Source organism: Schistocerca americana, chromosome 4, assembly GCF_021461395.2.
Source record: "Schistocerca americana isolate TAMUIC-IGC-003095 chromosome 4, iqSchAmer2.1, whole genome shotgun sequence".
Taxonomy (NCBI): domain Eukaryota; kingdom Metazoa; phylum Arthropoda; class Insecta; order Orthoptera; family Acrididae; genus Schistocerca; species Schistocerca americana.
In genome coordinates this window covers 846,652,139-846,678,035 of record NC_060122.1, presented here as the reverse complement: position 1 = coordinate 846,678,035, position 25,897 = coordinate 846,652,139, and the positions used below count along the sequence as shown (strand labels likewise).

At 42.7% G+C, this 25,897-nt stretch overlaps 1 non-coding gene across 1 annotated transcript; it reads left to right on the top strand.

Moving 5' to 3' along the window:
- Nucleotides 1–1,006: 1,006 nt before the first annotated feature.
- Trnap-ugg lies at nt 1,007–1,090 on the top strand. Its single transcript has one exon. It is a non-coding gene; the product is annotated as a tRNA-Pro (tRNA).
- Nucleotides 1,091–25,897: the final 24,807 nt, after the last annotated feature.

Genomic DNA, 25,897 nt, shown 5'->3' with positions numbered 1-25,897 from the left:
AGTATCACGTTCACGAGGCATAAAAGGGCAATGCATTAGCTTGAGCTATTATTTGTACTTAGGTGATTCATGTGAAAAGATTTCCCACGTGATTACTGCCGTACGAGGGGAATTAACAGACTTTGAATGTGGAATAGTAATTGGAGCTACATGCATGGGACATTCTGCTTCATAAATCGTTGTTGTTGTTGTTGTGGTCTTTCGTCCGGAGACTGGTTTGATGCAGCTCTCCATGCTGCTCTATCATGTGCTAGTTTCTTTATGTCCCAGTACCTACTGCAACTTACATCCTTCTGATTCTGCTTAGTGTACTCATTTATTGGTCTCCCTTTACAATTTTTATCCCCCACGCTGCCCTCCAATACTATATTGGTGATCCCTTGATGCCTCAGAACATGTCCTACCAACCGATCCCTTCTTCTAGTCAAGTTGTGCCACTAACTTCTCTTCTCCCCAATCCTACTCAGTACTTCCTCATTAGTTATGTGATCTACCCATCTAATCTTCAGCATTCTTCTGTAGCACCACATTTCAGAAGCTTCTATTCTCTTCTTGTCCAGACTATTTATCGTCCATGTTTCACTTCCATACAAGGCTACATTCCATACAAATACTTTCAGAAATGACTTCCTGACACTTAAATCTATACTCGATGTTAACAAATTTCTCTTCTTCAGAAACGCTTTCCTTGCCATTGCCAATCTACATTTATACATCCTCTCAACTTCCACCATCATCAGTTATATTGCTTCCCAAATATCAAAACTCTTTTACTACTTTAAGTGTCTCATTTCCTAATATAATTCCCTAAGCCTCACCCGAGTTAACTCGACTAAATTCCATTATCCTCGTTTTGCTTTTGTTGATGTTCATCTTATATCCTCCTTTCAAGACATTGTCCATTCCATTCAACTGCTCTTACAGGTCCTTTACTGTTTCCGACAGAATTACAATGTCGAAAGAGAGTATTCCAGTCAACATTGTCAAAAGCTTTCTCTAAATGCCGGCCTGAGTGGCCGAGTGGTTCTAGGCGCTGCAGTCTGGAACCGCACGACCGCTACGGTCGCAGGTTCGAATCCTGCCTCGGGCATGGATGTGTGTGATGTCCTTAGGTTAGTTAGGTTTAATTAGTTCTAAGTTCTAGGGGACTGATGACCTCAGCAATTAAGTCCCATAGTGCTCAGAGCCATTTGAACCATTTTTTTCTCTAAATCTACAAATACTAGAAACGTAGGTTTGCCTTTCCTTAATCTAGCTTCTAAGACAAGCCGTAAGGTCAGTATTGGCTCACGTGTTCCAACATTTCTTCGGAATCCAAACTGATCTTCCCCAAGGTCAGCTTGTGCCAGTTTTTCCATTCGCCTGGAAAGAATTCGTGTTAGTATTTTGCAGCCGTGACTTATTAAACTGATAGTTCGGTAGTTTTCACATCTGTCTGGGACTGGAATTATTATATTCTTCTTGAAGTCTGAGGGTATTTCGCCTGTCTCATACATCTAGCTGACCACATGGTAGAGTTTTGTTAGGACTGGCTCTCCCAAGGCTAGCAGTAGTTCTAATGGAATGTTGTCTACTCCCGGGGCCTTGTTTCGACTTAGGTCGACTTCTAAGGAATTCATTTTTCCGTATACTGCAGTCTCAATACTGTACTGGGAATACCGAATTTCAGGGATTACCTCACGGCACAGACAACGCAGTTGCCGACGACCTTCAATTAACACCCGAGAGCAGCGGCATTTGCGTAGAGTTAGCACTGACAACAGATAAGGAATCCTGCGTTAAATAACAGCTGAAATCAGTGTAGAACGTACGAAGGACTAATCTGTTAGGACTATGCGTCGATATTTGGCGTTTATGGCGTACGGAACCAGACGGCCAACGCGAGTGTCTTTTGTAGTAGCACGACACCTTCCCCAGTGCCTCTCCTGGGCTCGTGGCCACATTTATTGGACCCTAGACGATGGAAACCCGTGTGGCCTCTCAGATGTGCCGATTTCGGATGGAAAAAGCTGATAGCAGTGTTCGAGTATGGCGCGGACACCAAGAAGCCATGGACCCAAGATGTCAACAAGGTGCTGTGCAAGCTGTGGTTACTCCATAAGGGCTCTAAATGGCTCTGAGCACTATGGGACTTAACATCTTAGGTCATCAGTCCCCTAGAACTTAGAACTACTTAAACCTAACTAACCTAAGGACATCATACACATCCATGCCCGAGGCAGGATTCCAACCTGCGACCGTAGCGGTCGCGCGGTTCTGGACTGAGCGCCTAGAATCGCGAGACCACCGCGCCCGGCTTACTCCATAATGGTGCGGGCAGTCTTTACGTGGAGTGGACTGGTTGCTCTGGTCTAACTGAACCGATCGCTGACTGGATTATGTGTGGCTACTCGGAGACCATTTGCCGCCACTCACACACTTCATCTTCCCGAACAACGATGGAATTTTTATAGATGACAATAAGCAATATCACTTGACCACAGCTGTTCGCGACTGATTTGAAGAATATTCTTGACAATGTGGGCGAAAGATTTGGCCACCCAGATCGTCCGTCATTGATCCCATTCAATGCTTTTTATTTGTCATCAGTCTTCTGAGTGGTTTGATGTGGCCCGCCACAAATTCATCTCCTGAGCTAACCTCTTCGTTTTCCATCTCAGAGTAGCACTTGCAACCTACGTCCTCTATTATTTGCTGGGTGTATTCCAATCTCTGTCCTCCTCTACAGTTTTTGCCCTCTACTGCTCACTCCAGTACCATGGAAGTCATTCCGCCATGTCTTATCAGATGTCCTATCATCTTGCCCCTTCTCCTTGTCAGTGTTCTGCACATATTCCTTTCCTCTCCAATTCTGCGCAGAAACTCCTCATTCCTTACTTTATCGGTCCACCTAATTTTCAACATTCGTCTGTAGCACCACATTTTAAATGCTTCGATTCTCTTCTATACCGGTTTTCCCACAGATCATGTTTCACTACCATACAATGCTGTAATCCAGACGCACATTCTCAGAAATTTCTTCCTCAAATTAAGGGCGAAATTTGATATTAGTAGACTTCTCCTGGCCAGGAACGCCCTTTTAGCCATTGTTAGTCTACTTTTGATGTCCTCCTTTCCCCGTCCGTCGTTGCTTATTTTACTGCCTAGGTAGCTGAATTATTTAACTTCATCTACTTCGTGACCATTAATCCTGATCTTAAGTCTCTCGCTGTTCTCATTTCTACTAGTTCTCATGGCCTACGTCTTTCTTCGATTTACTCTCAATCCATACTGTGTAATCATTAGACTGTTCATTCTATTCAGCACATCATCTAATTCTTCTTCACTTTCACTCAGGATAGCAATGTCATCAGCGAATCCTCTCATTGATATCCTTTCACCTTGAATTTTAATTCCGCTCTTGAACCAATCTTTTATTTCCGTCATTGCTTCCTCGATGTAGAGATTGGAAAGTAGGGGCGAAAGGCTGCATCCTTGTCTTACGCCCTTTTTAACATGAGTACTTCGTTTTTGGTCGTCCACTCTTATTATTCCCTCTTGGCTATTGTACATATTGTATATGATCCATCTCGCCTATAGCTTGCCCCTACTTTTCTCAGAATTTCGAACATCTTACACCATTATTCATTGTAGAATGCTTTTTCCATGTCGCCAAATCCTATAAACGTGTCTTGATTATTCTTTAGTCTTGCTTCCATTATTAACCGAAACGTCAGAATTGCCTCTCTCGTGCCTTTACCTTTCCTAAAGCCAAACTGATAGTAATCTAGCGCATCCTCAATATTCTTTTACATTCTTCTGTATATTATTCTTGGAAGAAACTTGGATGCATGAGCTGTTAAGCTGACTGCACGGTAACTCTCGCACTTGTCAGCTCTTGCCGTCTTCGGAATTGTGTGGATGATGCCTTTCCTGACAGTCAGATGGTATGTCGCCAGACTCATACATTCTACACACCAACGTAAATAGTCGTTTTGTTTCAATTTCCTCCAATGATTTTAGAAATTCCGATGGAATTTTATCTATCCCTTTTGCCTTATTTGATCTTAAGTCCTCCAAAGCTCTTTTAAATTCTGATTCTGATACTGGATCCCGTATCTCTTCTACCACTTCAGACAAATCTTCTCCCTCATAGAGGCTTTCAATATGTTCTTTCCACCTATTCGCTCTCTCCTCTGCATTTAAGAGTGGAGTTTCCGTGGCACTCTTAATGTTATAACCCATGATTTTAATGTTGACTTTCCTGTATGCTGAATCTGTCCTTCCGACAATCGTTTCTTTTTCGATGTCTTCACATTTTTCATGCAGCCATATCGTCTTAGATTCCCTCCACTTCCTATTTATTTCATTCCTCAGCGACTTGTATTTCTATATTCCTGAGTTTCCCAGAACATTTTTGTACTTCCTCCTTCCATCGATAAATTGAAATATTTCTTCTGTTAAACATGGTTTCTTCGCAGTTACCTTCTTTGTACCAGTTTTTCCTTCTCAACTTCTGTCGTGGCCCTTTTTTGAGACGTACATTCCTCTTCAACTGTACTGCCTACTGAGCTATTCCTTATTGCTGTATCTATATCCTTAGAGAACTTCAACCGTATCTTGTCATTCCTTAGTACTTCCGTATCCCACTTGTTTGCGTATTGATTCTTCCTGACTATTGTGTTAAACATCAGCCGACTCTTTATCACTACTGTATTGTGATCTGAGTCTAGGTCTTCTCCTGGGTACGCCTTACAATCCAGTATCTGATTTCGGGATTTCTGTCTGCCCATGATGTAATCTAACTGAAATCTTCCCGTATCACCCGGCTTCTTCCAAGTATACCTCCTCCTCTTGTAACTCTTGAACATTCGCTATTAGTAGCTGAAACTTGTCACAGAACTTAGTTAGTCTTTCTCCTCTCTCTCATTCCTTGTCCCAAGTCCATATTCTCCTGTAACCTTTTCTTCTACTCCTTCCCCTACAACTGCATTCCAGTCTCCCATGACTATTAAATTTTCATATACCTTTACATATTGTATTACTTCAATATCCTTATACACTTTCTCTAATTCTTTATCTTCAGCTTGCGACGTCGGCATGTGTACCTGAACTATCGTTGGCGGTGTTGGTTTACTGTCGATCCTGATAAGAACAAGCCCATCACTGAACTGTTCACAATAACATACTCTCTGCCCTACTTTCCTGTTCATAATGAATCCTACTCCCATTATACCATTTTCTGCTGCTGTTGATGTTACCCCATACTCATCTGACCAGAAATCCTTATCTTCTTTCCACTTCACTTCACTGGCCCATACTATACCTGTATTGAGTCTTCGTATTTCCCTTTTCAGCTCTTCTAGTTTCTCTACAACGTTCAAGCTTCTGACATTCCACGCCTCGACTCGTAGAACGTTATCCTTCCGTTGATTATTCAATCTTATTCTCATGGTAACCTCCCCTTGAGCAATCCCTTCCCGGAGATCCGAATGGGGACTACTCCGGAAAATTTATGAATGGAGAGATCACCATGATCAAGGCCATATGTCTTGTGAATACACGTTACGTGTCTTCAATTCAGTGGTTTCCATTGCCTTCTACATCCTCTTGCCGTCGATTATTGCTGATTCTCCCACCTGTAGGGGCAGTTTCCCACCCCTAGGACAAGAGAGTCCGCTCCTCCACCCTCTTTGACAAGGCCTTTGCCAGAATGAGGGACGTCTTCGGCCGCCAATGCTGATTACTAATCAAAATGTAAGCAGCGGCGGGACTTTAACCCAGGACCGTATTCAAAGACGCTACCCCTTCGCCACGTTTATGAGACATGATCTTGAGCTCTGTTCGTGCAGAAAATCCTGCACCAGAAACATGGTTATAGAGGCAGCGTGGCTCAATATTTCTGCTGGGGACTTTCAACGAATGGTGGATCTATGCCACGTCGAGTTGCTGAATTACGCCGGGTAAAGCAGGTGCGCCACGATATTAGTTGGTATCCGATGACTTTTGTCATCATTATTGTATAATCAGCGAACCAACTACATGAGGTAAACACCTTCCGTTAGTAATTTTATGCAGCTACTTATATTTGGCATCAGGCTAACCTTTTAGTTTCAGTACATGAGTTAAATCAATCTCAGCTCTCTGTCTTAATTCTTATAGAAGATACAGTCTTCTGAATCCGGGTATATCTTCTGAATCTGGTACCGAGAAGGAATTACTTATGAACACCCTGACCTATACCTTAAAATGAAATTTACATGACAAATGTTTGGTAATCCTACACACTCATGTACCTTACCAACAGCTTCTCCACTGATAACAGGGATTATCATGTGCTAATAATTGGAACATTGAACTGGACACGATGAAATCTATCCTTTACAGTCGAGTGTACTTTTAACACAAATGCATTTTTAATTCAGAATACCCACAAACGTACTATATTTGCTTACGTTATAATAATGAACATCATCAGCTTTTAACATAAGAAAGGTTACTTACGGCGTACTGCCCCGCCGTCGATGACATTTACAGGTATAATTTAGTAGTTTATCTTTCCAGTGCTGGGAAGGAAATGTTTCGTTTCGTGGATAAATGAGACAATCAAGCATTCATTTCAAGTAACTTGGGAATACCCCGGTAAAGTCTACAGCTGGAAAGCGGGCAGGAGATGTGTTCCCTGCCCCTATGCAATAACTAGCCAACTGTGTTAACCAATGTCGAAATCCATTCGATCGGCTTCCGAGCATAGCTGAAGAATGTAAAGTCATAGGAGAAATATGCAATGACCAACTGCAGGAAAGATGCACTGCGGCTAGGCGAAAATTATACAGTAATTGCAAAGAGATGTTAGTGTAACAATCCTGTAGTCTCCTAAACGTTTCGGATACCACTTCTGATCGCAGGTTCGAATCCTGCCTCGGGCATGGGTGTGTGTGATGTCCGTAAGTTAGTTAGGTTTAAGTAGTTCAAAGTTCTAGGGGACTGATGACCTCAGATGTTAAGTCCCATAGTGCTCAGAGCCATTTGAACCATTTTTTTGATACCACTTCTGAAGCTACAAAAAAAAAAAAAAAGAGCAGGTTGCTATCAATTTAGACGTCGATTAGGTCCATCACAATCAAAGTTATCTGCACGCAATTCACGGAACATTATTATTCCACTAACATTCATATTGAATCCGTTCAAGTCTTAGTTTTCCATCGTGGAGTAGCTGTTGCATATTAATTTGTAATTTGGTTTACCGAGTGGAAAAACCATAGCAGAAGATTAAATTCTTGAGCCGTATTTAACAAGCTGCTGAAAAATAACAAAGGATTATGCTGGCATAATGGCACCATTACTCAAAAGTAAAATATATTCGCTGCTGAGCCGGAGACTTCCTGAAGGCCAGGGGCAAGTTGAATACGGGTTTCATGGATATCCGACACGTATTTACAAAATAAACAATACTGCAGCGTCTTGCCGAATAAAGAGAAGTGGCTCAGGGCTACACAACCTGCAGCTAAACCTATATGATAAATTTTCAGAAGTGAACGTAAATCTACAAATCGAATACAAAATGTACTAGTAAAGATAATGTAGGAACTAATTCTGTAGAAGTTAATTTCGAAAACACCGGTCGTCTGTTTCATGAGCTGATCTTATGGCTCTAAAAAATTTCTCATCCCGGTAGTCCTTTAAATTATGACATCGAGGACTATAGTCCTCCTAAGGGACTGAAACCCGCTCCTTCACCGGCCGGAGTAGACGAGCGATTCTAGGCGCTACAGTCTGGAACTGCGCGACCGCCACGGTCGCAGGTTTGAATCCTGCCTCGGGCGTGGATGTGTGTGATGCCCTTAGGTTAGTTAGGTTTAAGTAGTTCTAACTTCTAGGAGACTGAGGACCACAGCAGGTAAGTCCCATAGTGCTCAGTGCTTCGCGAACTAAGACTTCTGTCACTTCTTCCGCTCATTTAGTGTTGGTGCAACGATTTATGCGTTTCTATTGGTAGATATTGTATATGTTCGAAATTCCTGACGTAACCTGTGGTCCAATACCGCATTCGGGGCCACCAAAAACCATTAAAGGAAATGAGGGAAACAATGTTATACATTGTTCAACATTTCCATTGAGGAAGTTTGAGCGGATAACCAAGTCAGTTGGAGAACGAAAGGAACCGGTCAAAGCTCTTCTGAAGAGACACAGTACAATACCAATGTATCAACCACTGTGCCACCTCGTTGGGGTTAAGTTCTACAAAGTCGAAGCAACGCAAAGTAATAAAGAAGTAAACTAAGGACATTAAATATTAATGCTTGTAAAGTCGTGACTGTGAGCATTAACGTAGCTTCTGAAAGAAGTTCTTCACTCCTTCGCCATGTACTCCAAGTACATTTACGTTTCTGAAAATTACTCAGTAGGTTACATTTTCTTTGATGGTACTGAAAATTGAAGTTCATGTATTTATTCTTTTGACTACAATGTTTCATGCCTCCAGTATCTAACGAGTCATAACAATGGACGGTAGAGATTTTGTGCTTCCCATGGAAAAATACAAAAATACATCAATAAAAAAATACAAAAATAAGTTACGATAACTGCTATCAACATAAAACAAGCATGCATACATTAATAACATCGCTTGTCAATCATCTTCTTGTATTCTTTACAGCTTATGTTTATCAGCATGCTTAAAACGACTTGGCCTTGCTGGTCTGTTGTTTATTGTGTACTTTCTTTGTCTGCTTCTCATATTTCTCATCCTACCGCGTATTTCTGTAGCACATACTGACAACATGTATTTTATTTCATAATTAACTTTTCGCTGCTGTGACGGACGCTGGTACAGACTGCCAGCGGCAGAGTAACCCGAGTCTGGGACTTCGTTCAGTTTGGAGTTATTTGAGTCACCCACCGCAAGATCTCAAATTTCTGCATTGAAAAACAGAGGGTGTTACCATGGCAACGGGTGCGGCGGCGAGGACTGTCTCGGTTTACACGACCCCGTCGGCCACACGGGCGTTCTCAGAGCGCAACAGCGTCGGGGCACAGCGGAGAGGAGAATTTCAAAACTTATGAGTTTTTTGACGTTACGTCTTCTTTCTTTTTAAGGGAACCAGTAAACCTCGGCCTCAAGATGAAAAAGATGATTAACAACTCAGAAACATATCAATGCCACGCTCATTTTTCATACTTCATTTTTCATTTCCATTACCCATTTCCCTGCGTGTAAAACACGGCAATACGAGCCTACTGGAGAAATATTAATAGTGGAAGAAATACTGCGAAAGCCAGAAGATATCTTACGAAATGTGAAGCCACTACTCGCAAAAGAAACGACAAATCAGCTGTTGGTGAACTAATATTGAAGAAGCTTTTAGCAGGTAATGTACTGGAGTACCTTTATGTATTAAGTACTTCAATTCAAATTTTCACGTTGTGTTCAGTTTGAACACTTGCCCTCAATGCTCTGTTTCCATATTGAAGGTGATTTAAATTACTGGGCCCCTTCAAAAGTAGCTGAGTATGTTAACAGGTGCTTAGTATGTCGTATTGTACTGCGGTACCTATGCAAAATGTCCTCCGTTTTCCATATGACCCGTCTCACACGTTCATTTATGTATCGTGACATGAAGCAGTATCTCCATTACAACGTTCCTTATGGCAGTCAAAGCGTTGTCCTTTACATACTGCACCGATTCCTTTTATATAAAAACGCAATGAGTCAATTAATTTGGAAGAAAAAATCATCTCCTATGTTTAAGTTTATTGATGCTTGGGATCAATACTTTTGGGTGTTCAACGTAGAGGTGGATGCACTTTACGTTTATTTAGCATCTGAACGTATCTGCTGCCAGCTTCCGACCATCTAGATGCACTGAACTTCAGCTTGGCGAATGGACCATTGTAGTCAAGTGGGTATAATTCTGAATCCTCGGAGCCGGCCGGAGTGGACGAGCGGTTCTAGGCGCTGCAGTTTGGAACCGCGTGACCACTACGGTCGCAGGTTCGAATCCTGCCTCGGGCATGGATGTGTGTGATGTCCTTAGGTTAGTTAGGTTTAAGTAGTTCTAAGTTCTAGGGGACTGATGACCTCAGCAGTTAAGTCCCATAGTGCTCAGAGCCATTTGAAACATTTGAATCCTCGGAGACTAGAAGGAGGTACAATCAGGCTAGCTACACAAGAAATATAACATTCCGTTACGTACAAGACGTTAAATCAGGAATTTAATTGGTTCTCGTTTGATATGTGACGTAGTTTTTCTAATTTCTTTTTTTATCTCATTAGGTGATAAGTAATGTCGTTGATCGGTCTTCATGAGCTAACGTGTCAAGCACTGTGTTGCACGATGCCTAGGTAGTAATAGACTAATAGACGTCAGTTATAACGAGCCTGTAGCTTGTACACCGCTTCGTCGGTCGTTAATGTTGGATTTCATAAATCGGACCGTTACGTTCCATACAGTACAAGGACGGCCTCTGTTGGGCTCACCTAACGGAGTGCATCCCATTCGAATTAGTCACTTATTCTTATGCAGTTATTTAGAAATTTCATGAATGCATTTCAGTACGTGTGACACCAACATAGTGAAACCGGTCTCCCGTAGAGCAAACACGACCCCACTTGCACTTGAATCAGATTGTAAGTTTCTTGCACTGTAGCGAAGGGTCTCTACATGAGCCTCTTCACGATTTTGCCATACCACACAGCTTCATCTTTTTGTCTCTGGCACCTCAATTGTTTGTGCAAATGGTCTGTTACCCCAGAAGTAAGTAAGAAAAGGGAAAAGACTGAGCATCTGAGTGTGTTTGTGGTGGCCACAGTATACTATTCGTATTTGGTTTTAACATTTCATTGGCACTTGTCGGTGCCCCACACTCATATTTGGTACATTTAAGTGCCATATTTCAATGTATCTTTCCTTTCCTTTTCTTGTCCGATCAGTTGAATGTATGAATGAGAGTGAGCAAGGATTTCAGTGTCTAGACCTGTGGCAGAGTAGTAGTCTGCGACTAGCCAACTGTGGGAAACACGCAGCAGGTAGCAAACAGGTTTCTGTTTGCCTCGGACGAACCTTTTGTGTAGATCGGCACCACAATAGGGGTTCCTCTGGCCACTTCCATAGGTACGGGGAGCGGTTTTGTTTGGTAGAGTGAATGCTCGCGGATTGTTCCGCGGGACGCAAGACGGGTGAGACGTACTGGCGGTAAGAGTAACTTTTCGATGAGAAGTTAATGTTGTGTTTTATGTAAGTTTTTCCACGATAGTCAAAGTAAATGATTCCTTTCATCGTTCATAGTTTATTATCGAGTGTGACAAATTTTACTTGTAAATAATAGATTTCAGCTATCATCCATCCTTTTTAAATTTTATTGGCAGATGTAGATTTCCGCTAGAAACTAACCATTCTCAATGCACTGTCATTTCTGATCAATGCATGTAGTGCTTGTTGGTCGAACTGTGGGCGAAGCTCGGCCAACAGGCGTTACATGCATTGATCAAAAATGACAATGCATTGAGAATGGCTAGTTTGTAGCTGAAATCTAGATCTGCCAATAAAAAAAAGTTAAAAAGGACGACTGACAGCTGAAATCTATTATTTACAAGTGAATATAATAGTCGCTGCGTGCAACAGCCTTCTGAATGGAAGGTAACCTGAGGAAATTTTATTGCTAATTCGCGAGTTTAAATGCGTTAAAATCCAAAGACGGTGTGGGCTATTGTTCATTTGGACTGTTAATCAAAGACGTGGAGCCGTGTTGAGTCTATTGTGATTCAATTCATTTTGTTTACTATCCCTTTCGCGAGTGCGTGTACATTGAGTATGACTTCAGTGATTTTATGACTGACTTTTGTGCAATTCGTGTCACTTGACAACTTCCTTTGTGCACACTTTTGATTGTGAGGACCACGTGGTCGTGATCTAATGAGAAAGCTTACAGACCCGATGCCACAGTGATCTCCCGCTGTAGAATATCTTAATTTTGATTTTTAATTATGCTTCATTTTCACAGCAATCCATTTCAAATTGAAATTTTATTCATTTATCCAGCATGTTAAAAGCAAAGCAGCAGCGCCTCTTGCTACCCACGTGTCCTGTAGTGAAGGCTTTTAGTTCTTTTCTTTGCTGTTAGTCTCTCAAATGCGTGTAAATGTAAGCGTTCGTGATTAAACCATCCTTTGATCATTGCTCTTCCATAGATCACAAACCTGGCAGGGGACTCCGAAGTAAAGTTCTAGGTTTAATTAATATGCTACGTAACAGATTTCAGGAAACAGCAGTCATCATATTGCTCACTATACACGTTCATGTGTGTAATTAAATTTACGCATTTCATAAATGCGTTTGAGTCAGAATTTTTTTTTACGCTCTCACTACAAAAATTCCAGTCCATGCTTCATCCAGGTCTGATGTGCGGCACATCCCACTGCGTACCGTTGGGACAACGTATTGAGGCCACAGTTTACCTCCCCCCCCCCCCCCCCCAATATTCAGATTAATTGTAAAGATAACCCTTAATCGTAAAGATACCTTTCAGTAGTAAATAATGCTAATACACATATTTATATCTGATCACACCTACAGCGTTCCGATAAATGTTTTCTGTCTTGACAAATATTGTACATCTTTTAGGTTCTATGGTTGATGCCTGTGGGGGATGACGGCGCAATATCTAGTGCACCACCTGGAATAATTTGAGACATGTAGGAAACATTACTCTGGATACTGGTGTCAGTATTTCCTATAACGAGAATTTCAGTTGTTGCATCTCAAATAGCAACTATCTTCTAACTATTTACAGGCGAGAGACAGTAATGTATAACTGCTGTTCGCCACAATTTCGTCTGTTTGTTTTTAATGCTGTATAGAGGAATCCAGAAAAATGTAGACACTCTCTGATAGTAAATATCTTTGGAACAAAAGACATACCGTTGCAATTTTGGGGGGAAGCGTAGTCCATTCTCCTCTCCTCAGATGTTGGCGCGCGTTTTCTAGCAGATAACAGTGCAATGCAAAGCCGTATTGAAGTGTTACTGGAGCTATGAGAGCATGGTGGCGATACAACGTCAATGGCGTAATGTGTTCGGAACTCAGCCACCAAGACGTACATCAAGGTATCATATTCGGGATAAATTTGAAGCCGGCGGTACTGCTCAGAATGTGCAAAAGGAAAGGCCTGGCTGACCAAAAACGTCACAGTCCTGTGTGCACATCTTTTTAGAGACAGTAGCGATACTCGGCTGTTCGATAGAGAGCGTAAAATTAAACACCTTTCAGCTGTTATTTGGCAACCTGTGTTTCAGCGTTTTACTACGCCATCTTCAGGCCCCTGACCAACGTGTGGGACGAATCTACGGACGTCGGCAGGTGATAATAGAAGTGCTCAATAGAGTAAAAATCTTATACCAGTATTGCTGTCCCCCGTTTTTATCTCAACTGAGGTAGGTTAGTCCTATACATGGGTCAGGGGCCTGAAGATGGCGAAATGAAATGATGAAACTCGTTGCCAAATAAAATAAGGTTGGGAACCTGACGGCTGAAAGTGGTTTGATGTCCTCTGAAAACGTCACAAGTCGAGCTTCCGTGCTGCTGTGTTACAGCATCTTACTGGGCCATCTCAAAAATCTGTGAAGCAAGGTGCACTTGAAAGCTGGGTATGGCGATCAGGCGCCCGGCGAATTATGAAGGCAGCAAAGTGAGAAGTGTACATTCCAAGACCGCTGCACGCTATGAACGAGGACGACCCAGATCTAAGGATGGAGTACGGCGAGTGATTTGTGTTGTGACTTGGCAAGACAGCCAAGTCACTATGAGAGGAAGCCGAAAGGCACGCGTTTAAGCTCACGCAGGCTGGCGTGAGGTCTGGAACAGGTAAAGTAATTTATAGTAGCAAAGAACGTAAGTAACTACTGGAATACTTAACATTAATTCATAATTGGTGAACATCGGTCTGACGGTACATGTATTCACAAGATAAATAGCAAATGATAATGGCGCCTTGCTAGGTCGTAGCAAATGACGTAGCTGAAGGCTATGCTAACTATCGTCTCGGCAAGTGAGAGCGTAATTTGTCAGTGAACCATCGCTAGCAAAGTCGGCTGTACAACTGGGGCGAGTGCTAGGACGTCTCTCTAGAGCTGCCGTGTGGCGGCGCTCGGTCTGCAATCACTGACAGTGGCGACACGCGGGTTCGACGTATACTAACGGACCGCGGCCGATTTAAAGGCTACCACCTAGCAAGTGTGGTGTCTGGCGGTGACACCACAGTTTGATGGCATGCTTCGCGAGGATGATCGGTTTGCACGGATGGCTATCTGGTCTGGCGGGGCGCAATTCAAACTAAAATTTACTGTAAACCTCCAAAACTGTGTGCAATGGGCTCCTGAAAATTCTCATGTTCACACGATCAAACATCTTAATCTGTCGTATGTTACTGTGTGGTGTGGTCTGTCATCGCGCGGTTTGATTCGCCCATTCTTCCTTAAAGATGCCGTAAATGGAGAGGTGTACCTTCACATGCCGCAAACATCGACTGGGTACTCACTACGGTCTCCAGACCTGGCATCTCTTGACTTCTGTCTGTGGGGAACGTTGAACAATGAAGTTTACTAATAGGACCCAGTTTCACTGAACGAGCCAGGAGAAACCATCGAGGCGTCCTGTGCGGGTATCACACCGGCAAGACTGACCGCCGTAGTTCGGTCAACAGTTCGGTGGCATCGACGTTGTTTCGCCGCTAATGGACGTTAATTTGAAAGCACTAAATAACCTTCTCCAGTGCAAAAATTATAACGGTACGTCATTTTATGCCATTAATATCGACTACCTAAGAGTGTCTACATTTTACAGGATCCCTCGGTGTTTTCACAGTGTGTAGAAGCAAATTATACAGAAATCTGGGCAGTGTAAGCAGCAGTTTTCACGCTATATCGCTTGCAGTAGTATTTAACACAGCCAACCTTTACTTTGATTTATGTCAGAGTTCAGAGTTCAGATTTCACGCAAGTATGAACACAATTTTTTTTCTTTACTGTTGTTTCGTCACCATCCCCCATATGGGCGAGGGACGATACTCAACAGTACGAACTAACTCTTCCACAAACTCTTTAAAAAAGTAAAGTCGAAAGAAAACCATTAAGAAGTTAATTAAAATATGAATTACGTTGATATTGTTAAAAAAGGTTACATTTTTCACTTTGTTATTTTTAATCGATGACGAAAGCAGTATGCTAATCGGAAATAGTTATGACGCATATGAAAAGAAAGCTACTAACGTGGTTTAAATCTGCATTTATTTTACATTAACTACGTGAGATAAATTACATGTTACCGCAATTAAAGAATTACACATAACTGTATGTCATTTATTACACTAATCATTATATGATTAGCACGAAATTACGTTACCTTATCAACACATTACCTATTCATATCACGAAATTATCTGTGGTACTTCATCATTATTAAAATTTCCATTTCTTGTCATAAGATAGAAGTCGTTATATTTTTTCCAGCTGGTTTCTTTCTGAAACTTCCTGGCAGATAAAACTGTGTGCCGGACCGAGACTCGAACTCGGGACCTTTCCCTTTCGCGGGCAAGCTGTGAGGACGGGGCGTGTGTCGTGCTTGGGTAGCTCAGTTGGTACAGCACTTACAGCAAAGGTCCCGAGTTCGAGTCTCGGTCCGGCACACAGTTTTACTCTGCCAGGAAGTTTCATATCAGCGCACACTCCGCTGCAGAGTGAAAATCTCACTCTGGTTTCTTTCTGTTAAGATGATATTCACTGAAGAGCCAAAGAAACTGCTACACCTGCCTAATGTCGTGTAGGGCCCCCGCGAACACGCAGAAGTTCCCCAACTCGAGGGAGGCACAGACTCCACTAATGCCTGAAGTCTTCGTACATCCATATTTAACTGGATGAAAGTGGGACACAGCTGGTATAATTTTTATTAAAATAAAATTCCTCCAGCTGTACTTAGGATTTTTTGTTTACTTCGCTACTAGTTTCGGCGTTGCGGGAACGCCATCTTCAGGCCCATACACTATCATGAAATCAGTTGTGTGTGGCTCAATCTAGAAATCCGCGGTGAGATCAATAAGTGCTTCACATGGATCATGATCCATGGACACGAGAACTCATTTTTAAGTAACCCTGGAAAGGAAAAAATGTAGCCTCGAGCGGATTTAGATTCATTCCAAACTTATGCAGTTCGTCGGCACTTTTATGAATATTACGGTAGGTAAGACTAGCCCACCTTAGTATAGTTGTTAATTTCTTTAAAATGCTCAAAACTTCTCTCAGGAGGCAGCGCATCACTTAAAACGATATATTGAAGTATGGGCTTCCATTGTAAAAAGCTAAACGGAGGGAAACTATTCCTTCAAAAAGCTTATTTTATCGTTTCTCATAGTACCTTCTTACTTAAAATTATAGGAAAGGAAATCCATTCAATTACATGGTTACATGAAAACTGGGTCCTTGCTGTAGAACCAGTTGATACATGTTGGAGAGATGATATTCCGAATAATAGCGGTCATCAGCAAATGGGAGGAGGATCCAGCTTAACTCTGGCCAACACAGGGTCATCAAACGGTTTTGTGCGTGAAGGAAATCTAATTTTTCGATCGACAAAATGCAATGACGATATGGACCACCAGCGCGCCTGCAGTGGTTCAAAAATATGTTGTTCCAGTTCAGTGTCGTGATAGTGTTTGTAATGGGTAATGCACTTTACATTCGGTGGAATTAGACAAATCTACAACTAGTGACCGGAACGAAACTACGGTGCGTTGTTTGCAGGCGAGAGACGTTACTGCGGACATTAGCATGACAAAATTTCTGTTGTATTCCCTTATGAAGCAAAAGAAACCTGTATGGTGTAATTGAAATTGCAAGAGAACAGGTTCGTGTGGTAATCAGGCTATCGCACCCAAATGAAATGGTTTCGAGTGATGTTAGGAATTACAATGGAAATAATAACAAGTCTTTTACTACAACAGAATTGGTTATTACTTGAAATTCTTGCTACTGTCGAGGACGAAAATAGACCATGTTGATAAGCTTAATTCAGAAGCACTGACTATAGACGGTATTATAAAGGAGAATGAACAAGTTAAGTGATCTCTTGATGACAACGATGGCAACGACTACGACGACGACGGTTTTGGAATCGATTCGAATGTAGTGATGAAGGAGAACTGGATGGAATTGCGCTGTTGCCGTGGCAAATTAGTGGGTGTAAATGCATCCAAATTAAATTCTTTCACTCCGCAGTAGAACATTATTTCGTTCTATGAATGTCGACAGCATGTTCTTAAGTTTACATCATTATAAGACGTTCTACCGTGCAGCTGTTACGGTAACAGTTCGGAACTACTTCTCACAGACACCGTCCTTAACTTCGCTTTGCATTTATTTCCAATTTCCCTATACAATGAAGAGCCAAAGAAACTGGTACACCCGCCTAATGTCGTGTTGGGCCCCAGCGAGTACGTAGAAAAGCTCCAACACAACGTCGTATGCACCCGACTAATGTCTGAAGTAGTACTGGAGGGAATTCACACCATGAATCCTGCAGGGCTGTCCATAAATCCTTAAGATTGCGAGGAGGTAGAGATCGCTTCTGAATACCACGTTGCAAGGCATCCCAGATATGCTCAACATAATGTTCATGTCTGGGGAGTTTGGTGGCCAGCGGAAGCGCTTAAACTCAGAAGAGTGTTCCTGGAGCCACTCTGTAGTAATTCTGCACGTGTGGTGTGTCGCGTTGTTCTGTTGGAGTTGCCCAAAAGTTCTTCGGGATCCACAATGGACATGAATGGATGCAGGTGATCAGACTGGATGCTTACGTACGTGTCATCTGTCAGAGTCGTATCTAGACGTATCAGGGTCTCCATATCACTCCAACTGCACACGCCCCACACAGTTACAGAGGCTCCACCAGCTTGAATATTCCACTGCTGACATGCAGGGTCCATGGATTCACGAGGTTGTCTCCATACCCGTCCACGTCCATCCGCTTGATACAATTTCAAACGAGACTCGTCCGACCAGCAACATGTTTCCAGTCATCAACAATCCAATGACGCTGTTGGCGGGCCCAGGCGAGGCATAAAGGTTTGTGTCGTGCAGTCATCAAGGGTAAACGAATTTGCCTTCAGCTCCGAAAGCCCATATCGATGATGTTTCGGTGAATGGTTCGCACGCTGACGCTTGCTGATGCCCAGCACTGAAATCTGCACAAATTTGCGGCAGGGTTGCACTTCTGTCACGTTGAAAGATTCTGTTCAGTCGTCGTTGGGCCCGTTCCTGCAGGATCTTTTTCCGGCCGTAGCGATGTCGGAAATGTGATGTTTTACCGGGTTCCTGACATTCACGGTATACTCGTGAAATGGTCGTACGGGAAAGTCCCCACTTCATCGCTGCCTAGGAGATTCTGTCTCCCATCTCTCGTGCTCCGACTGTAACACCAGGTTCAAACTCACTTAAATCATGATAACTTGCCATTGTAGCAGCAGTAACCGATCTAACAACGGCGCCAGTCACTTGTTGTCTAATATGGGCGTTGCCGACCGCAGCGCCGTATTCTGCCTGTTTACACATCTCCGTATTTGAATACGCATGACTATACTAGTTTCTTTGGCGCTTCAGTGTATTATCAGACGCTTTGCATTTATATTTGTTTTCTCCGTTTTCAGAAACATGTTCGTTGTTATAATTACGTATTCATTATCATGAGACGGCTTACAGACGAGGCACCTCTAATCTCCATGTACAAAGTATACTTAGGAGCTATGGGCTGCGGACGTGTGCATCAACAGCTACTGCAACCTCGCTACTCCAGTACAGCTAATAGCAGGCCAGGTGAGAAGCGACATGTTTTCTCACCAGCCCTAGGTTTTGGGTACACTTCGTTTCTCCAGCGACCTACGATAAACTGCTGGGAGTAAATTCTTCCACATAATCAATGTTGAGTATTACAGATATCTCATCTGGTACTGATGACTTTCGACTAATAAGTGACTGTAGTTGCTTTTCTACTCTCCGATCGATTCACTCAGTATCTGCCATTTCGGTGTTCGTCAGATGATCGGAAGAAGGGAGCGTATTACTGTCTTTTGCCGTAACACAAGTTCAGAAGAGAGAATTCATTATGTCGGCCTTCTCTTGTCACTTTCCGTTTCGGTGCCATTATGGTCACTGAATGCCTAAACAGATGATTCCGAACCGATTACCGGTTTTACGTAAGAGCAAAACCTTTTACGGTTTTGATGAAGTAATTCCTATCCGACAAAAAAAAAAATTATTTAATATTTGTTACTTCAGTAGAATCTTTGTGCCTATTGAAAAATGAAATTACTTCCCATTATAATTAGATGGATTTTGCTTTCTAGGTTATCAGGAAATCGCATTGTGTAAAACCTGTACGCGATGGATAGTACCTGAGGTCAGATAGGCATTCAGTGTCCAAATTAATGATAGTGTTAGGCCAATACCTAAGAATCAAGTAACCGATAAATGTAAATTCGAAATTTATTCCTGAAATTCAACTTAAATATAATAAGATATAGATGTACTACCTAATGCGACATGTGAAAGTTTTTCCCAGTCTCACACAAATTTTCAAATGTCGCTTTAGGTAGTACATCTAAACGTATTGTAGTCGAAGTTCAGGAATATATTTCGGTATCTAAAATCGTAATAGGTTATGAAATACAAAAATAAGTATTTGTCGACGTGATTTCTAATTCCTAGTACTCTTTGTTTTCCACTTTACGCTTGTAGTCGTTGATGTAAGTAGTATTCCATTACATCACATGATGCGTAATTCTAAAGCTTTATTCTAATTACTATATTTATTCAAGTAGGCTCACAGTGACGGAAAAATAAATCGCAAGGCCGAGAAGGAGTTGTGCGACGTATAGGAAAGTTGGTAGGCGCATTTCTACACCTGAAAGATGACATATATTCAGTTCATACACCAGTCGCTTAAGAATGGCACTTGTAGCGCTTCTTTGGGGATGGGAATCAAGTTTGCTTTAATTGCACGCTGTAAGGGTTGTGAGTGTTGGGTACGTTTGGGACTGGACATGGTGAATTGGTTTTAGTCAAGAATGTCTTTAATGAAGACAAAGACGCCATTAACAGTACCTCAGTGAGTTTCAACAAGGTTACGAAAAGATGAATGTACCTTCTGCGATATTGCAGAAACAGTTGGAAGGAATGTAGCCACTGCACATGACTTCTAGCAGCGGTGGTCACGGGAAGGTACGGTCGCAAGATGACCGTGCTGCAGACGGCCACGTGGCACTACCGAGAGGGAAGACCGTCGTGTTCGGCGTATGGCTCTGGCGCATCATACTGCAGCTGCAGCAGCAATCTGAGCAGTATTTGGTATCCCAGTGACACAGTGAGCTGTCACGAATCGGTTACTTAAAGAACGTATCCGAGCCAGACGCCCTGTAGCGCCCACTTATAACAATATTTGTTTATGGTTCATCTAAATTTTTTATAATTTTTTGCTTTGAAATTTACGCATGTTGGTTCTATATTTTCTTATATACTACATACTTATGTAAAGTAAAGTGTGATGTACTGAAGGTTTAAGTTATGTATGTAAAATACCATCTAAATTCACGTTTTTTGTAGTGGCCATTTTCGCAGCAGCTGTATATAAATTGCAGTTGTTTCAAAGGAAATGCCTTTTGCATGCAGCACATCGAAATTTTTATTTTTATCTATGCACCCAGTCGCGTTTCGCCTTTTTTACAAGACATCTTCAGTGGGTGTCCTAAAATATTACATGATTTGTCCTTTTTAAACATAGGTTATGGCTTCACATGTAGGTTATAGATTTAAAAACAGTTCCTCAACGTGTTTTACGAAATGTAAAGGTACTTACAGGTAACTTCTTATTCACTGCATCCAAGCAAACTGCTTTTTCTCATCTGGCAACCAGGTGGACATTTTATAGTTCACTGCTTTCGTTACACATCACTGTAACTGCCATCTTATTAATACAGAGATTGATTTGTTTTTCTAAGTCTTACCAACTGTTTTGTGAATGTGTGTGTGTGTGTGTGTGTGTGTGTGTATTAAAGAGGGAGAGAGAATTCTTCTTCTTCTCTCTCTCTCTCTCTCTCTTTTATTTATTCTTAAAAATAATAATATTAGAAGTTACCTGTAAGTACCTTTCCATTTCGTAAAAAAACGTTAAGGAACGGTTTTTAAATCTATAACCCACATGTGAAACTACACTCCTGGAAATTGAAATAAGAACACCGTGAATTCATTGTCCCAGGAAGGGGAAACTCTATTGACACATTCCTGGGGTCAGATACATCACATGATCACACTGACAGAACCACAGGCACATAGACACAGGCAACAGAGCATGCACAATGTATGCACTAGTACAGTGTATATCCACCTTTCGCAGCAATGCAGGCTGCTATTCTCCCATGGAGACGATCGTAGAGATGCTGGATGTAGTCCTGTGGAACGGCTTGCCATGCCATTTCCACCTGGCGCCTCAGTTGGACCAGCGTTCGTGCTGGACGTGCAGACCGCGTGAGACGACGCTTCATCCAGTCCCAAACATGCTCAATGGGGGACAGATCCGGAGATCTTGCTGGCCAGGGTAGTTGACTTACACCTTCTAGGGCACGTTGGGTGGCACGGGATACATGCGGACGTGCATTGTCCTGTTGGAACAGCAAGTTCCCTTGCCGGTCTAGGAATGGTAGAACGATGGGTTCGATGACGGTTTGGATGTACCGTGCACTATTCAGTGTCCCCTCGACGATCACCAGTGGTGTACGGCCAGTGTAGGAGATCGCTCCCCACACCATGATGCCGGGTGTTGGCCCTGTGTGCCTCGGTCGTATGCAGTCCTGATTGTGGCGCTCACCTGCACGGCGCCAAACACGCATACGACCATCATTGGCACCAAGGCAGAAGCGACTCTCATCGCTGAAGACGACACGTCTCCATTCGTCCCTCCATTCACGCCTGTCGCGACACCACTGGAGGCGGGCTGCACGATGTTGGGGCGTGAGCGGAAGACGGCCTAACGGTGTGCGGGACCGTAGCCCAGCTTCATGGAGACGGTTGCGAATGGTCCTCGCCGATACCCCAGGAGCAACAGTGTCCCTAATTTGCTGGGAAGTGGCGGTGCGGTCCCCTACGGCACTGCGTAGGATCCTACGGTCTTGGCGTGCATCCGTGCGTCGCTGCGGTCCGGTCCCAGGTCGATGGGCACGTGCACCTTCCGCCGACCACTGGCGACAACATCGATGTACTGTGGAGACCTCACGCCCCACGTGTTGAGCAATTCGGCGGTACGTCCACCCGGCCTCCCGCATGCCCACTATACGCCCTCGCTCAAAGTCCGTCAACTGCACATACGGTTCACGTCCACGCTGTCGCGGCATGCTACCAGTGTTAAAGACTGCGATGGAGCTCCGTATGCCACGGCAAATTGGCTGACACTGACGGCGGCGGTGCACAAATGCTGCGCAGCTAGCGCCATTCGACGGCCAACACCGCGGTTCCTGGTGTGTCCGCTGTGCCGTGCGTGTGATCATTGCTTGTACAGCCCTCTCGCAGTGTCCGGAGCAAGTATGGTGGGTCTGACACACCGGTGTCAATGTGTTCTTTTTTCCATTTCCAGGAGTGTATAACATATGTGTAAAAAGGACAAATCATGTAATATTTTAGTACACCCAGTGAAGATGCCTTGTAAAAAGGCGAAATGCGTCTGGGCACATAAATAGAAATAAAAATTTCGATGTGCAGTATGAAAAAGGAATTTTCCTTGAAACAACTGCAAACTATGTAAATTGTTTATCACGTTAAATAACTTTGTGATGACATTTTGTATTTAAAAACATTCGTGTGTATTAACTCTTCAGGTTGATGTAAATTTGACAATTGTAAGAAATGGCCACGCTTACGAGCAATGTAACAAATAGGTGTTATATAAAAGCCAATGTGCTCTTGTTTGAAACGAAAGTGCCTCTGGGGAGTGGAAAAGGTGGCAAGGGCGAGCTGGAGTGCTACCTAGAGCAAGCGCGGGAAGCAAGTCACACAGTCTGTAGGCAGCAGTGATTGAGGCAACACCCTAGTGGAGCAGGAGAAGCTTTGCCTGCAAATTTGCACAAAAATACCCCGGCATAGCTGCGAGTTGTTGGGGTACTGTGTGTGAAATTTAACGACGCCAAGAAGAGAAATTGAGCCCATACAGAAAGACAGTTGAGGGACGTACGGTGGGTAGTGTAGCCGTCATACATGATCGCCACACTCAAGCGTACAGCCACCAGATAAGATTTTTTTTGTATTTTAATTTTTACTGCGTGAATCATTAATATAAATTGAGTTTTATTAGTAAGTAACCGTTTTTGAACTTTAAAGAAACTGGTTCATACTGTTAATTCATCCTAATCATACACCTATATAGAGTTCCTTCCTGGTGTTCGATTAATTACGAGTGTTCTGTTTTACAGAATTATGAAGTGCCAAGTTAACATTAAGAGACACCTTTTAAATTGTTTTTCTGTAAGAAGTTGTCTTAGTTTATGAGAATTTTAGTTGGAGTAATAACACGTTCATGCTTTAGTACATTACAGATAAATAAAGTGAAACTACTGGCGTTTTAGAAGTTTTATATGTTTTCTTAACTATTGCAAAGTGTTATAGTAAATGTTTCCTTGGATAAAATTCAGAGTGAAGCCAAGTTATTAGAACGTGTGAAATGACTATACAGAGTTAGTTCAAAGAGAAATGGCTTTTGAAAGTAAATTCCAGTAAGACAGAGGTTTTCTTGAAGTGAAATGTGCAGCATAAAAAGTGTCTGCTTTAGTATTGAAGTATTTCAGTATTCAAGTTTCTTGGTTATGAAAATTACTTTTCCTAAGTTCCCCCTGACGAATTTTTTGTAGCTTCCTTGAAGTTATCTACTGGGCTTTTTCTCTTTTAAAAACGTTATCTATAAAAGTGTAGTAGTAAAATAATTCCACTGTCTGCACCATCATTGTTTACATGGAGTAATATTTATTTCGCCGGCCGGCGTGGCCGTGCGGTTTTAGGCGCTTCAGTCTGGAACCGCGTGACCGCTACGGTCGCAGGTTCGAGTCCTGCCTCGGCCACGGATGTGTGTGATGTCCTTAGGTTAGTTCGGTTTAAGTAGTTCTAAGTTCTAGGGGACTGATGACCTCAGATGTTAAGTCCCATAGTGCTCAGAGCCATTTCAATTTGAATATTTATTTCAAGAAGCAACTTAAACAGTAGCAAGAAAGTACGAAAAACTTCTACTTCTGCTTTTCCTGTACTTCACTATACCATCGCCTGGATAGGCTGGCGATCGTTAGTACATATTTTAAACCAGAAAATGAACTTGGTAGTGAGTGATCCTAGCTTCAATATAATACTATTCGTGATGCGTTTCTTTCTCACCGCTGGATAAGACCTTAGGAAAAGAACTGAATAGTCTGATTTACTTATCCATTAGACAGAACACACGGTCAAATCCTGTAAAAAGAGTAACTCTATTGATAAGCTTTTCCTATTAGCAGGACTTCGTACTTCATTTGGAAACTAAACCAAATTTTAGTAAGAGGGTTACACGTGGCAACGCAGAGACCGAGTTTCTGTTATTTAGGTAAAACCATACTAAATTACAATAGTAGTGGTAGGGTTGTACACTCCACTGACGGCAAACCACCGCCATTTGTGTCTTCAGCGCTGTCAAATGAGAGGTGATTGGAGGACAGGGTGGATGTATGTTGTGTTTTCTGATGAAAGCTCGTTCTGCCTTGGTGCCTATGATGCTCGTATATTGGTTAGACAAAGGCTGGTATTTGGCCTGCAAACAGCCTGTCTGCGGCGTAGACATACTGTATCTAAACCTTGAACAGTGGTCTGTGGTCCCATTTCGTTCGAAACCAGGAACACTCTCGTAGCTATCCCACGCGCCCTGACGACAAATGTGTACGCTAGTCTGGTGACTCTACCTGTTGTGCTTCTGTTCATGATCTGCATTGCAGAAAATGTTTTCCTACAGGATAATGCTCGCCCACATACCGCGTTTGTAACCCAACATCGACAAGTTACATTGGGCTGCTCAATCACCAGATCTGTCTCCGGCCGAGCAGATACGGGGCATCACCGGACGACAACTACAGCGTCATCCACAAACAGCATTAAAAGCCCCTGTGTTGACCGACCAAATGCAACAGGCGTGGAACTCCATCCCACAAACTGAGATCCGGCGCCTGCCCAACACCATGCATGCACGTTTGCACGTTTGCATTAAACATTCTGGCGTTTAAACCGGATATTAGCGTCCCACTATCTCGCACTTACATTAAACTGCAATTTTCGGTGTTAATCACTTAAATATGTTACCTGGACAAATGTATTCCCAAAATTTGATTACTCGACATTAATTTCTCTTTTTTTATGCACTTTTTTCAGTGTGTTCGAACAAGATACATTCCACTGAATTTAATTCAGTTCATAAATACACTGCTGGCCACCGTAAATGCAACACGAAGAAGGACAAGAGGTAGCACAACAAAATTTATTTTGTAGATAACATGTTGACCAAGTATCAAATGATTACGTTTACAGACGTCTGTGACATGTCGTTCCTGCCAGAATCAGTAGCCAGAGTAGCCGCCATTGTTGGAGATCACCGCTGCCACACGTCTCGGCATTGAGTCAAAGAGACGTTGGATGTGCTCCTGGGGTACAGCAGCCCAAGCAGCTTCCACACGTTGCCAAAGATCATCTGGTGTGGCAGCTGGGGATGTAATCTGGGTCACTCGTTGAGCAACCATGGACCACATGTTTTCTATCGGCGAAAGATCCGGAGAGCGAGCCGGCCAGGGAAGCACTTCAATCTGGTTATTGACGAAGAACCTTTGG